Raw genomic sequence first — 14,888 nt, forward strand, 5'->3', positions numbered from 1 at the left:
CGGTCGGGTACCCCAGACTGTGAGCCATACCCTTAGGGTCACAGTGGCGGTGTGTGGTAGAGGTTCAACACTGCCTCAAGGCCTGGTCTGGGCCAATGGTCATTCATGGCCTTGGCTCTGGAGCCCTGCAGGTCACACCCCCAGCCTGTTCTCTGGGCCCCCCATCACACCAGCTGGCCCAAGGCCGTGTGAGCAGAAGAATGCTGGGGAGAATGCTGGCACTTGCCTCTTACCTCATGCTCCAGGTCTGAAGGGGCAGCACTCCACTGACTGCTGCCTAACAAAGGGCCCCCACTAAAGATGGCTGACAGACAGTGGCTTGCTTGGGGCAGGGGCCCACTACACTGCCCACCAATGGCTGAGCAGGGTGGTCACAGTGGCATTAGTGGTCTCCTGGTAACCATTGCCTGGTAACGGGGCAGTGGGTCACAGTGCACAGCAAGGGCTGCCTGGGAAGGGCTGCATTCAGCTGGCTATGGTACAATTCCCCCTTTTCTTTGGTCCTCTGCAACCCTGAGGAGAATATGTGGGTATGATTTGGCTAGAGTGGTTAATCATAAACTCAGCAGCGGATCTCTGTTTTAGGGGACTTGCTTTCAACCTAGATTCCTGGTTCATCTTTACCCAAGTCTTTCAGGGAATGGGGTGACCACCACTCTAGCTACGTGCTGCTGGAGGAAAGCAAAGCCCTACAGTGCATTCTGAGTTGGAAGCAATGCCACGTTGCAAGTCTTGATCCAAGTCTTATATAAACTTGTATAAGGAATCCAGGAGAATAAGCCTGAAAAGCAGCGTGAGGGTGGCACTCTGGGGCAGACGTTCTGGCAGGTAATCCAGACACGCAGAAGCAGAAGGGAAGAAATTGTTGTAAGTTGTTAGGAAGTTGAGGGGAAGAGCTTCCCGTAACGGGAGAACACAGATCAAAATCAGCATTATTGCGAAGCAAATCCACAAACGTTAGTAGCATATGCATCTGTTTACTCAGTTTGTCAAAACTGCATTGGTAAGAGTCTTCTTGAAGTTGAAGCACTTTGGGAAAGCCTCAGCCTAACTATCTGTTAGACACTTAAAGAGGCAAGGTTAAAGATCGCATGACAAGGGGTTGAGAAGGAAGCTTAATCAAGTGGCTCTCATGTAACCGTCAGCATGGCTGACCGATTATCCCAAGGCATACCTGCATTTCAGAAACTTTGTACCCTTTCTAGAATATCGACAGGTGTGCCATGTATCCATCCTGTGTAATTGGAGAAGCTTCTCCCCCATTTCACAATGTTTTCTCTGTAATTTCCATACCAGATATACGACTGAAATAGTCCTCCTTGAGTTGCCTTAAGGGCCCCGCAACTAATCCAAAGTTAACAAACTATTTCAAAACACCTGGTCCAATAAGCTCATCAGTCCTTTGAAGAGAATTCTTCTTTCTTCTCCAAAGTGAGAAGAGATCTTAAAAGCAAATCGAGATCCCTTAAAGGCAGGACAGTTCACATACCATGGTATTGAAAGCAGCATTCCAAGTAAACGTGTTCTCTTGGCAGAGGGGAACCCAATCCAGCCTTGAAAAAAACGTATTTTTAATAACAGTATCCATTTCCCGAAGTGGAGTTTCGTTTCAGCCCAATGATGCATCAAATGTTGGTTTTTGGCTCAACACATTTATCCCACCTTCCTACTCTATCCTGAAATGTGTTCCTTTTCATGAGTTTCTTAGCTTTAATTACATATTTCGATTACAATCCTCAAGTCCTTAACACCTTCACTTAGTGAAAACCAAGAAGCAAGCAATTGTCAGCTGGATGCCATACCAGCATTTCTGATTGCAAACGGATGCTTTTGAGACCTTCTGCTAAGTAGGCAAAGGTAGGGAATCTTAGATGTGCCCAGCATCCAATGTTCCAATCCTCTATCCTCTTTGAAATGACCCGGAGAGTCAAGGAATGCTTGGCACTTACCTTGGTGAAGTTTCATGCTCCCCAAATCTAGAGAGGCCATTTAGAAAGACTTCAAGTGTCATCATTTCAACTTATGGTCCTTGCTGTCAAATTGGCAACAGATATAAGGTCTTTTTGGATCTCTAAGAAACCTAGGGACCACAGAAGGTTTATACTTCAGAATGCAAGAAGCTTAAGGCAGCTTCCATACCAGATATCAGTTCAGTACTAGCTATTTGCCAGATCATCAGGACCTGAAATCCATGGAGGCCAATTCTCTCCAGAGGAGGAAGTATTGAATTGGTAAGTGCTTCCCTTTCAGTGAAATAGAGCTCATTTACACATCAACTCGGCAGTTGATGTCAATTGCCTTATCCCTAAAAGTGGCCCAAATCTGGAGAATGCACCTGAAAGGGGTGCGTTGGGGAAGCACATTTGAGTTTCCCAGAGCCACAACACTTTCACACAAAACAAACGCAAAAGTACATGCCAAAAAGAAACTCTCAGTCCTGAGGACCAAAGCAAAGGGTGAGGATGAACAACATCCTCAGTGTTTTCGAACTACGTTCCCTCATTTTAACAACAAAATGACAAACAACATGCAAATTGAAAGATAGGGAATCAGGACCACAGTTGTCATGCCTACTGACCTGGGAAGCAGAAAGAGCCAAAAAGGAAAAAGCAAAGAAATTAGGAAAAGTTCAATTTGCTTCATTAACTTCCACATGTCTCCTGGAAATATGCTCGTTTTCTCAGGGCCACAATGATGAAAACCAATAGGATTTCACTGAGCAAACTTTCTCTAACTGAATATTTTACATAGACTGGTTTTGGAGATATGAAAATGATTCATTTGATGCCATGTTTCACCAGAATCTGTAGAATATGCTGGCCATGCAATGTAAAAAAAAAAAAAAATACTTGCTTGTCCCTTAGTGGACTACAAGATGGACTAGAGCTCTGCTGATCACAGCAGGTGTTATCCAATAGCAGAGAGACAAATGCAATGCCAAAAGGTCTCTCAGGATCGCAGTTCCCAGGCACCAAAGGGCAGATTCCTACCCATTGGAAAGGGAATATGTCAACCAATGTTCCACCACAGCTGAAACACAACGCAGGAGGGAACGATACCTAGTGTGATCATATGCAAGCTCCGTTACTGACCAAAGACGTCTCAAGTACTCAATGCAAGTGCTGTTTCACACACCTACAATGTACGAATCACAAACAGGATCCCACAAACCACAGCACAGACTGCCGTGATTAACACCACATTGACACACACAAACACATGAAGAGCAAATAAACACTCCAATCACAAAGACAGAAAGCCAGAGAAGGCATTTTGTCAACGTCCACTTCCACTCCCACATGGAGGCCCCCAGTTCTCAAGAGGGAATGGACTCAGAGGGGCTCCCATCCGCTAAGGGGAGCAGCCCAGTTGGAGTAGACCTATTTCCCAGCCTGTGCAAGCTGGAGCGACTTAACGCCCAAATGACATGAACTGTATACCGCTGCTCTGGACATGTGTCCAAGACAAGCAGCCTCGTGCTGTAGGGCAGCCACTGCATATCAGGGAGAATCCCTGCCAGTATCCTGGAGCCAAATGTACTCTGGCATGTGCTGGGAACTATAAATGGCGACGCCCCTGATCGAGATCAACACACCATGGGCACAGACCTCCTGGCTGGCTCGCTATAATTGGTAACCAAAGGCCAGGATGTGTGCGCGACGCACAGTGAGGCCAAACAACAGCAAAACATTGGACTTTGGAGCCGAGAAATATTTGTTGTTGAGACATTCAAGGAAATGGGTGGCTTATGCTGGGTAATCCCCAACCTTGGAAGCTTTTAGCAAAGCCCTCTTAGAGGTAAGGTGATGGAGGGGTGTGGCTGTTCGTTGAAAACTTCTCCCTGTCCGATCCATTGTTCTTGAGGACAGGTCATAGTCAGGTCTCAATGTTCCTATCAATCTCCAGCAAACAAATGTCACTCTCTGGGTGACAAGAAAGGGCAAGGTCCCAAGGCACAAGACTCACCCTCTGAGGTCCAGACGCACCTAAGAGAAAGGGGTCCCTGGGAGGGGTGGTGGTCCTCCTGCCATGGAGGGTTTGTCCAGGAGCTGGTCTGGGTCCTCCCACCAGTGCCCACGCCTCACAGAGGAGGCAGCTCTGCCTTGGTGGCTCCCTCAGGGCCAGGTCCCAGACCCTTGCTAGCTCTCATCACTGAGGGAGCCGGGTGCACATGACCCAACAGGTCTTAATGCTCCTCAGGCCACCCAAACAGTGGCGGTCAGGTACCCCAGACTGTGAGCCATACCCTTAGGGTCACAGTGGCGGTGTGTGGTAGAGGTTCAACACTGCCTCAAGGTCTGGTCTGGGCCAATGGTCATTCATGGCCTTGGCTCTGGAGCCCTGCAGGTCACACCCCCAGCCTGTTCTCTGGGCCCCCCATCACACCAGCTGGCCCAAGGCCGTGTGAGCAGAAGAATGCTGGGGAGAAGGCTGGCACTTGCCTCTTACCTCATGCTCCAGGTCTGAAGGGGCAGCACTCCACTGACTGCTGCCTAACAAAGGGCCCCCACTAAAGATGGCTGACAGACAGTGGCTTGCTTGGGGCAGGGGCCCACTACACTGCCCACCAATGGCTGAGCAGGGTGGTCACAGTGGCATTAGTGGTCTCCTGGTAACCATTGCCTGGTAACGGGGCAGTGGGTCACAGTGCACAGCAAGGGCTGCCTGGGAAGGGCTGCATTCAGCTGGCTATGGTACAATTCCCCATTTTTTTGGTCCTCTGCAACCCTGAGGAGAATATGTGGGTATGATTTGGATAGAGTGGTTAATCATAAACTCAGCAGCGGATCTCTGTTTTAGGGGACTTGCTTTCAACCTAGATTCCTGGTTCATCTTTTCCCAAGTCTTTCAGGGAATGGGGTGACCACCACTGTAGCTACGTGCTGCTGGAGGAAAGCAAAGCCCTACAGTGCATTCTGAGTTGGAAGCAATGCCACGTTGCAAGTCTTGATCCAAGTCTTATATAAACTTGTATAAGGAATCCAGGAGAATAAGCCTGAAAAGCAGCGTGAGGGTGGCACTCTGGGGCAGACGTTCTGGCAGGTAATCCAGACACGCAGAAGCAGAAGGGAAGAAATTGTTGTAAGTTGTTAGGAAGTTGAGGGGAAGAGCTTCCCGTAACGGGAGAACACAGATCAAAATCAGCATTATTGCGAAGCAAATCCACAAACGTTAGTAGCATATGCATCTGTTTACTCAGTTTGTCAAAACTGCATTGGTAAGAGTCTTCTTGAAGTTGAAGCACTTTGGGAAAGCCTCAGCCTAACTATCTGTTAGACACTTAAAGAGGCAAGGTTAAAGATCGCATGACAAGGGGTTGAGAAGGAAGCTTAATCAAGTGGCTCTCATGTAACTGTCAGCATGGCTGACCGATTATCCCAAGGCATACCTGCATTTCAGAAACTTTGTACCCTTTCTAGAATATCGACAGGTGTGCCATGTATCCATCCTGTGTAATTGGAGAAGCTTCTCCCCCATTTCACAATGTTTTCTCTGTAATTTCCATCCCAGATATACGACTGAAATAGTCCTCCTTGAGTTGCCTTAAGGGCCCCGCAACTAATCCAAAGTTAACAAACTATTTCAAAACACCTGGTCCAATAAGCTCATCAGTCCTTTGAAGAGAATTCTTCTTTCTTCTCCAAAGTGAGAAGAGATCTTAAAAGCAAATCGAGATCCCTTAAAGGCAGGACAGTTCACATACCATGGTATTGAAAGCAGCATTCCAAGTAAACGTGTTCTCTTGGCAGAGGGGAACCCAATCCAGCCTTGAAAAAAACGTATTTTTAATAACAGTATCCATTTCCCGAAGTGGAGTTTCGTTTCAGCCCAATGATGCATCAAATGTTGGTTTTTGGCTCAACACATTGATCCCACCTTCCTACTCTATCCTGAAATGTGTTCCTTTTCATGAGTTTCTTAGCTTTAATTACATATTTCGATTACAATCCTCAAGTCCTTAACACCTTCACTTAGTGAAAACCAAGAAGCAAGCAATTGTCAGCTGGATGCCATACCAGCATTTCTGATTGCAAACGGATGCTTTTGAGACCTTCTGCTAAGTAGGCAAAGGTAGGGAATCTTAGATGTGCCCAGCATCCAATGTCCCAATCCTCTATCCTCTTTGAAATGACCCGGAGAGTCAAGGAATGCTTGCCACTTACCTTGGTGAAGTTTCATGCTACCCAAATCTAGAGAGGCCATTTAGAAAGACTTCAAGTGTCATCATTTCAACTTATGGTCCTTGCTGTCAAATTGGCAACAGATATAAGGTCTTTTTGGATCTCTAAGAAACCTAGGGACCACAGAAGGTTTATACTTCAGAATGCAAGAAGCTTAAGGCAGCTTCCATACCAGATATCAGTTCAGTACTAGCTATTTGCCAGATCATCAGGACCTGAAATCCATGGAGGCCAATTCTCTCCAGAGGAGGAAGTATTGAATTGGTAAGTGCTTCCCTTTCAGTGAAATAGAGCTCATTTACACATCAACTCGGCAGTTGATGTCAATTGCCTTATCCCTAAAAGTGGCCCAAATCTGGAGAATGCACCTGAAAGGGGTGCGTTGGGGAAGCACTTTTGAGTTTCCCAGAGCCACAACACTTTCACACAAAACAAACGCAAAAGCACATGCCAAAAAGAAACTCTCAGTCCTGAGGACCAAAGCAAAGGGTGAGGATGAACAACATCCTCAGTGTTTTCGAACTACGTTCCCTCATTTTAACAACAAAACGACAAACAACATGCAAATTGAAAGATAGGGAATCACGACCACAGTTGTCATGCCTACTGACCTGGGAAGCAGAAAGAGCCAAAAAGGAAAAAGCAAAGAAATTAGGAAAAGTTCAATTTGCTTCATGAACTTCCACATGTCTCCTGGAAATATGCTCGTTTTCTCAGGGTCACAATGATGAAAACCAAAAGGATTTCACTGAGCAAACTTTCTCTAACTGAATATTTTACATAGACTGGTTTTGGAGATATGAAAATGATTCATTTGATGCCATGTTTCACCAGAATCTGTAGAATATGCTGGCCATGCAATGTAAAAAAAAAAAAAAAAATACTTGCTTGTCCCTTAGTGGACTACAAGATGGACTAGAGCTCTGCTGATCACAGCAGGTGTTATCCAATAGCAGAGAGACAAATGCAATGCCAAAAGGTCTCTCAGGATCGCAGTTCCCAGGCACCAAAGGGCAGATTCCTACCCATTGGAAAGGGAATATGTCAACCAATGTTCCACCACAGCTGAAACACAACGCAGGAGGGAATGATACCTAGTGTGATCATATGCAAGCTCCGTTACTGACCAAAGACGTCTCAAGTACTCAATGCAAGTGCTGTTTCACACACCTACAATGTACGAATCACAAACAGGATCCCACAAACCACAGCACAGACTGCCGTGATTAACACCACATTGACACACACAAACACATGAAGAACAAATAAACACTCCAATCACAAAGACAGAAAGCCAGAGAAGGCATTTTGTCAACGTCCACTTCCACTCCCACATGGAGGCCCCCAGTTCTCAAGAGGGAATGGACTCAGAGGGGCTCCCATCCGCTAAGGGGAGCAGCCCAGTTGGAGTAGACCTATTTCCCAGCCTGTGCAAGCTGGAGCGACTTACCCCCAAATGACATGAACTGTATACCGTTGCTCTGGACATGTCTCCAAGACAAGCAGCCTCGTGCTGTAGGGCAGCCACTGCATATCAGGGAGAATCCCTGCCAGTATCCTGGAGCCAAATGTACTCTGGCATGTGCTGGGAACTATAAATGGCGACGCCCCTGATCGAGATCAACACACCATGGGCACAGACCTCCTGGCTGGCTCGCTATAATTGGTAACCAAAGGCCAGGATGTGTGCGCGACGCACAGTGAGGCCAAACAACAGCAAAACATTGGACTTTGGAGCTGAGAAATATTTGTTGTTGAGACATTCAAGGAAATGGGTGGCTTATGCTGGGTAATCCCCAAACTTGAAAGCTTTTAGCAAAGCCCTCTTAGAGGTAAGGTGATGGAGGGGTGTGGCTTTTCATTGAAAACTTCTCCCTGTCTGATCCATTGTTCTTGAGGACAGGTCATAGTCAGGTCTCAATGTTCCTATCAATCTCCAGCAAACAAATGTCACTCTCTGGGTGACAAGAAAGGGCAAGGTCCCAAGGCACAAGACTCACCCTCTGAGGTCCAGACCCACCTAAGAGAAAGGGGTCCCTGGGAGGGGTGGTGGTCCTCCTGCCATGGAGGGTTTGTTCAGGAGCTGGTCTGGGTCCTCCCACCAGTGCCCACGCCTCACAGAGGAGGCAGCTCTGCCTTGGTGGCTCCCTCAGGGCCAGGTCCCAGACCCTTGCTAGCTCTCATCACTGAGGGAGCCAGGTGCACATGACCCAACAGGTCTTAATGCTCCTCAGGCCAACCAAAAAGTGGCGGTCGGGTACCCCAGACTGTGAGCCATACCCTTAGGGTCACAGTGGCGGTGTGTGGTAGAGGTTCAACACTGCCTCAAGGCCTGGTCTGGGCCAATGGTCATTCATGGCCTTGGCTCTGGAGCCCTGCAGGACACACCCCCAGCCTGTTCTCTGGGCCCCCCATCACACCAGCTGGCCCAAGGCCGTGTGAGCAGAAGAATGCTGGGGAGAAGGCTGGCACTTGCCTCTTACCTCATGCTCCAGGTCTGAAGGGGCAGCACTCCACTGACTGCTGCCTAACAAAGGGCCCCCACTAAAGATGGCTGACAGACAGTGGCTTGCTTGGGGCAGGGGCCCACTACACTGCCCACCAATGGCTGAGCAGGGTGGTCACAGTGGCATTAGTGGTCTCCTGGTAACCATTGCCTGGTAACGGGGCAGTGGGTCACAGTGCACAGCAAGGGCTGCCTGGGAAGGGCTGCATTCAGCTGGCTATGGTACAATTCCCCCTTTTCTTTGGTCCTCTGCAACCCTGAGGAGAATATGTGGGTATGATTTGGATAGAGTGGTTAATCACAAACTCAGCAGCGGATCTCTGTTTTAGGGGACTTGCTTCCAACCTCGATTCCTGGTTCATCTTTTCCCAACTCTTTCAGGGAATGGGGTGACGACCACTCTAGCTACGTGCTGCTGGAGGAAAGCAAAGCCCTACAGTGCATTCTGAGTTGGAAGCAATGCCACGTTGCAAGTCTTGATCCAAGTCTTATATAAACTTGTATAAGGAATCCAGGAGAATAAGCCTGAAAAGCAGCGTGAGGGTGGCACTCTGGGGCAGACGTTCTGGCAGGTAATCCAGACACGCAGAAGCAGAAGGGAAGAAATTGTTGTAAGTTGTTAGGAAGTTGAGGGGAAGAGCTTCCCGTAACGGGAGAACACAGATCAAAATCAGCATTATTGCGAAGCAAATCCACAAACGTTAGTAGCATATGCATCTGTTTACTCAGTTTGTCAAAACTGCATTGGTAAGAGTCTTCTTGAAGTTGAAGCACTTTGGGAAAGCCGCAGCCGAACTATCTGTTAGACACTTAAAGAGGCAAGGTTAAAGATCGCATGACAAGGGGTTGAGAAGGAAGCTTAATCAAGTGGCTCTCATGTAACCGTCAGCATGGCTGACCGATTATCCCAAGGCATACCTGCATTTCAGAAACTTTGTACCCTTTCTAGAATATCGACAGGTGTGCCATGTATCCATCCTGTGTAATTGGAGAAGCTTCTCCCCCATTTCACAATGTTTTCTCTGTAATTTCCATACCAGATATACGACTGAAATAGTCCTCCTTGAGTTGCCTTAAGGGCCCCGCAACTAATCCAAAGTTAACAAAATATTTCAAAACACCTGGTCCAATAAGCTCATCAGTCCTTTGAAGAGAATTCTTCTTTCTTCTCCAAAGTGAGAAGAGATCTTAAAAGCAAATCGAGATCCCTTAAAGGCAGGACAGTTCACATACCATTGTATTGAAAGCAGCATTCCAAGTAAACGTGTTCTCTTGGCAGAGGGGAACCCAATCCAGCCTTGAAAAAAACGTATTTTTAATAACAGTATCCATTTCCCGAAGTGGAGTTTCGTTTCAGCCCAATGATGCATCAAATGTTGGTTTTTGGCTCAACACATTGATCCCACCTTCCTACTCTATCCTGAAATGTGTTCCTTTTCATGAGTTTCTTAGCTTTAATTACATATTTCGATTACAATCCTCAAGTCCTTAACACCTTCACTTAGTGAAAACCAAGAAGCAAGCAATTGTCAGCTGGATGCCATACCAGCATTTCTGATTGCAAACGGATGCTTTTGAGACCTTCTGCTAAGTAGGCAAAGGTAGGGAATCTTAGATGTGCCCAGCATCCAATGTCCCAATCCTCTATCCTCTTTGAAATGACCCGGAGAGTCAAGGAATGCTTGGCACTTACCTTGGTGAAGTTTCATGCTACCCAAATCTAGAGAGGCCATTTAGAAAGACTTCAAGTGTCATCATTTCAACTTATGGTCCTTGCTGTCAAATTGGCAACAGATATAAGGTCTTTTTGGATCTCTAAGAAACCTAGGGACCGCAGAAGGTTTATACTTCAGAATGCAAGAAGCTTAAGGCAGCTTCCATACCAGATATCAGTTCAGTACTAGCTATTTGCCAGATCATCAGGACCTGAAATCCATGGAGGCCAATTTTCTCCAGAGGAGGAAGTATTGAATTGGTAAGTGCTTCCCTTTCAGTGAAATAGAGCTCATTTACACATCAACTCGGCAGTTGATGTCAATTGCCTTATCCCTAAAAGTGGCCCAAATCTGGAGAATGCACCTGAAAGGGGTGCGTTGGGGAAGCACATTTGAGTTTCCCAGAGCCACAACACTTTCACACAAAACAAACACAAAAGTACATGCAAAAAAGAAACTCTCAGTCCTGAGGACCAAAGCAAAGGGTGAGGATGAACAACATCCTCAGTGTTTTCGAACTACGTTCCCTCATTTTAACAACAAAACGACAAACAACATGCAAATTGAAAGATAGGGAATCAGGACCACAGTTGTCATGCCTACTGACCTGGGAAGCAGAAAGAGCCAAAAAGGAAAAAGCAAAGAAATTAGGAAAAGTTCAATTTGCTTCATTAACTTCCACATGTCTCCTGGAAATATGCTCGTTTTCTCAGGGTCACAATGATGAAAACCAAAAGGATTTCACTGAGCAAACTTTCTCTACCTGAATATTTTACATAGACTGGTTTTGGAGATATGAAAATGATTCATTTGATGCCATGTTTCACCAGAATCCGTAGAATATGCTGGCCATGCAATGTAAAAAAAAAAAAATACTTGCTTGTCCCTTAGCGGACTACAAGATGGACTAGAGCTCTGCTGATCACAGCAGGTGTTATCCAATAGCAGAGAGACAAATGCAATGCCAAAAGGTCTCTCAGGATCGCAGTTCCCAGGCACCAAAGGGCAGATTCCTACCCATTGGAAAGGGAATATGTCAACCAATGTTCCACCACAGCTGAAACACAACGCAGGAGGGAATGATACCTAGTGTGATCATATGCAAGCTCCGTTACTGACCAAAGACGTCTCAAGTACTCAATGCAAGTGCTGTTTCACACACCTACAATGTACGAATCACAAACAGGATCCCACAAACCACAGCACAGACTGCCGTGATTAACACCACATTGACACACACAAACACATGAAGAACAAATAAACACTCCAATCACAAAGACAGAAAGCCAGAGAAGGCATTTTGTCAACGTCCACTTCCACTCCCACATGGAGGCCCCCAGTTCTCAAGAGGGAATGGACTCAGAGGGGCTCCCATCCGCTAAGGGGAGCAGCCCAGTTGGAGTAGACCTATTTCCCAGCCTGTGCAAGCTGGAGCGACTTACCCCCAAATGACATGAACTGTATACCGTTGCTCTGGACATGTCTCCAAGACAAGCAGCCTCGTGCTGTAGGGCAGCCACTGCATATCAGGGAGAATCCCTGCCAGTATCCTGGAGCCAAATGTACTCTGGCATGTGCTGGGAACTATAAATGGCGACGCCCCTGATCGAGATCAACACACCATGGGCACAGACCTCCTGGCTGGCTCGCTATAATTGGTAACCAAAGGCCAGGATGTGTGCGCGACGCACAGTGAGGCCAAACAACAGCAAAACATTGGACTTTGGAGCCGAGAAATATTTGTTGTTGAGACATTCAAGGAAATGGGTGGCTTATGCTGGGTAATCCCCAACCTTGAAAGCTTTTAGCAAAGCCCTCTTAGAGGTAAGGTGATGGAGGGGTGGGGCTTTTCGTTGAAAACTTCTCCCTGTCCGATCCATTGTTCTTGAGGACAGGTCATAGTCAGGTCTCAATGTTCCTATCAATCTCCAGCAAACAAATGTCACTCTCTGGGTGACAAGAAAGGGCAAGGTCCCAAGGCACAAGACTCACCCTCTGAGGTCCAGACCCACCTAAGAGAAAGGGGTCCCTGGGAGGGGTGGTGGTCCTCCTGCCATGGAGGGTTTGTTCAGGAGCTGGTCTGGGTCCTCCCACCAGTGCCCCCGCCTCACAGAGGAGGCAGCTCTGCCTTGGTGGCTCCCTCAGGGCCAGGTCCCAGACCCTTGCTAGCTCTCATCACTGAGGGAGCCAGGTGCACATGACCCAACAGGTCTTAATGCTCCTCAGGCCACCCAAACAGTGGCGGTCGGGTACCCCAGACTGTGAGCCATACCCTTAGGGTCACAGTGGCGGTGTGTGGTAGAGGTTCAACACTGCCTCAAGGCCTGGTCTGGGCCAATGGTCATTCATGGCCTTGGCTCTGGAGCCCTGCAGGACACACCCCCAGCCTGTTCTCTGGGCCCCCCATCACACCAGCTGGCCCAAGGCCGTGTGAGCAGAAGAATGCTGGGGAGAAGGCTGGCACTTGCCTCTTACCTCATGCTCCAGGTCTGAAGGGGCAGCACTCCACTGACTGCTGCCTAACAAAGGGCCCCCACTAAAGATGGCTGACAGACAGTGGCTTGCTTGGGGCAGGGGCCCACTACACTGCCCACCAATGGCTGAGCAGGGTGGTCACAGTGGCATTAGTGGTCTCCTGGTAACCATTGCCTGGTAACGGGGCAGTGGGTCACAGTGCACAGCAAGGGCTGCCTGGGAAGGGCTGCATTCAGCTGGCTATGGTACAATTCCCCCTTTGCTTTGGTCCTCTGCAACCCTGAGGAGAATATGTGGGTATGATTTGGATAGAGTGGTTAATCACAAACTCAGCAGCGGATCTCTGTTTTAGGGGACTTGCTTCCAACCTCGATTCCTGGTTCATCTTTTCCCAAGTCTTTCAGGGAATGGGGTGACGACCACTCTAGCTACGTGCTGCTGGAGGAAAGCAAAGCCCTACAGTGCATTCTGAGTTGGAAGCAATGCCACGTTGCAAGTCTTGATCCAAGTCTTATATAAACTTGTATAAGGAATCCAGGAGAATAAGCCTGAAAAGCAGCGTGAGGGTGGCACTCTGGGGCAGACGTTCTGGCAGGTAATCCAGACACGCAGAAGCAGAAGGGAAGAAATTGTTGTAAGTTGTTAGGAAGTTGAGGGGAAGAGCTTCCCGTAACGGGAGAACACAGATCAAAATCAGCATTATTGCGAAGCAAATCCACAAACGTTAGTAGCATATGCATCTGTTTACTCAGTTTGTCAAAACTGCATTGGTAAGAGTCTTCTTGAAGTTGAAGCACTTTGGGAAAGCCTCAGCCTAACTATCTGTTAGACACTTAAAGAGGCAAGGTTAAAGATCGCATGACAAGGGGTTGAGAAGGAAGCTTCATCAAGTGGCTCTCATGTAACCGTCAGCATGGCTGACCGATTATCCCAAGGCATACCTGCATTTCAGAAACTTTGTACCCTTTCTAGAATATCGACAGGTGTGCCATGTATCCATCCTGTGTAATTGGAGAAGCTTCTCCCCCATTTCACAATGTTTTCTCTGTAATTTCCATACCAGATATACGACTGAAATAGTCCTCCTTGAGTTGCCTTAAGGGCCCCGCAACTAATCCAAAGTTAACAAACGATTTCAAAACACCTGGTCCAATAAGCTCATCAGTCCTTTGAAGAGAATTCTTCTTTCTTCTCCAAAGTGAGAAGAGATCTTAAAAGCAAATCGAGATCCCTTAAAGGCAGGACAGTTCACATACCATGGTATTGAAAGCAGCATTCCAAGTAAACGTGTTCTCTTGGCAGAGGGGAACCCAATCCAGCCTTGAGAAAAACGTATTTTTAATAACAGTATCCATTTCCCGAAGTGGAGTTTCGTTTCAGCCCAATGATGCATCAAATGTTGGTTTTTGGCTCAACACATTTATCCCACCTTCCTACTCTATCCTGAAATGTGTTCCTTTTCATGAGTTTCTTAGCTTTAATTACATATTTCGATTACAATCCTCAAGTCCTTAACACCTTCACTTAGTGAAAACCAAGAAGCAAGCAATTGTCAGCTGGATGCCATACCAGCATTTCTGATTGCAAACGGATGCTTTTGAGACCTTCTGCTAAGTAGGCAAAGGTAGGGAATCTTAGATGTGCCCAGCATCCAATGTCCCAATCCTCTATCCTCTTTGAAATGACCCGGAGAGTCAAGGAATGCTTGCCACTTACCTTGGTGAAGTTTCATGCTACCCAAATCTAGAGAGGCCATTTAGAAAGACTTCAAGTGTCATCATTTCAACTTATGGTCCTTGCTGTCAAATTGGCAACAGATATAAGGTCTTTTTGGATCTCTAAGAAACCTAGGGACCACAGAAGGTTTATACTTCAGAATGCAAGAAGCTTAAGGCAGCTTCCATACCAGATATCAGTTCAGTACTAGCTATTTGCCAGATCATCAGGACCTGAAATCCATGGAGGCCAATTTTCTCCAGAGGAGGAAGTATTGAATTGGTAAGTGCTTCC

Source organism: Hippopotamus amphibius, chromosome 10 (assembly GCF_030028045.1).
Source record: "Hippopotamus amphibius kiboko isolate mHipAmp2 chromosome 10, mHipAmp2.hap2, whole genome shotgun sequence".
Lineage (NCBI taxonomy): Eukaryota > Metazoa > Chordata > Mammalia > Artiodactyla > Hippopotamidae > Hippopotamus > Hippopotamus amphibius.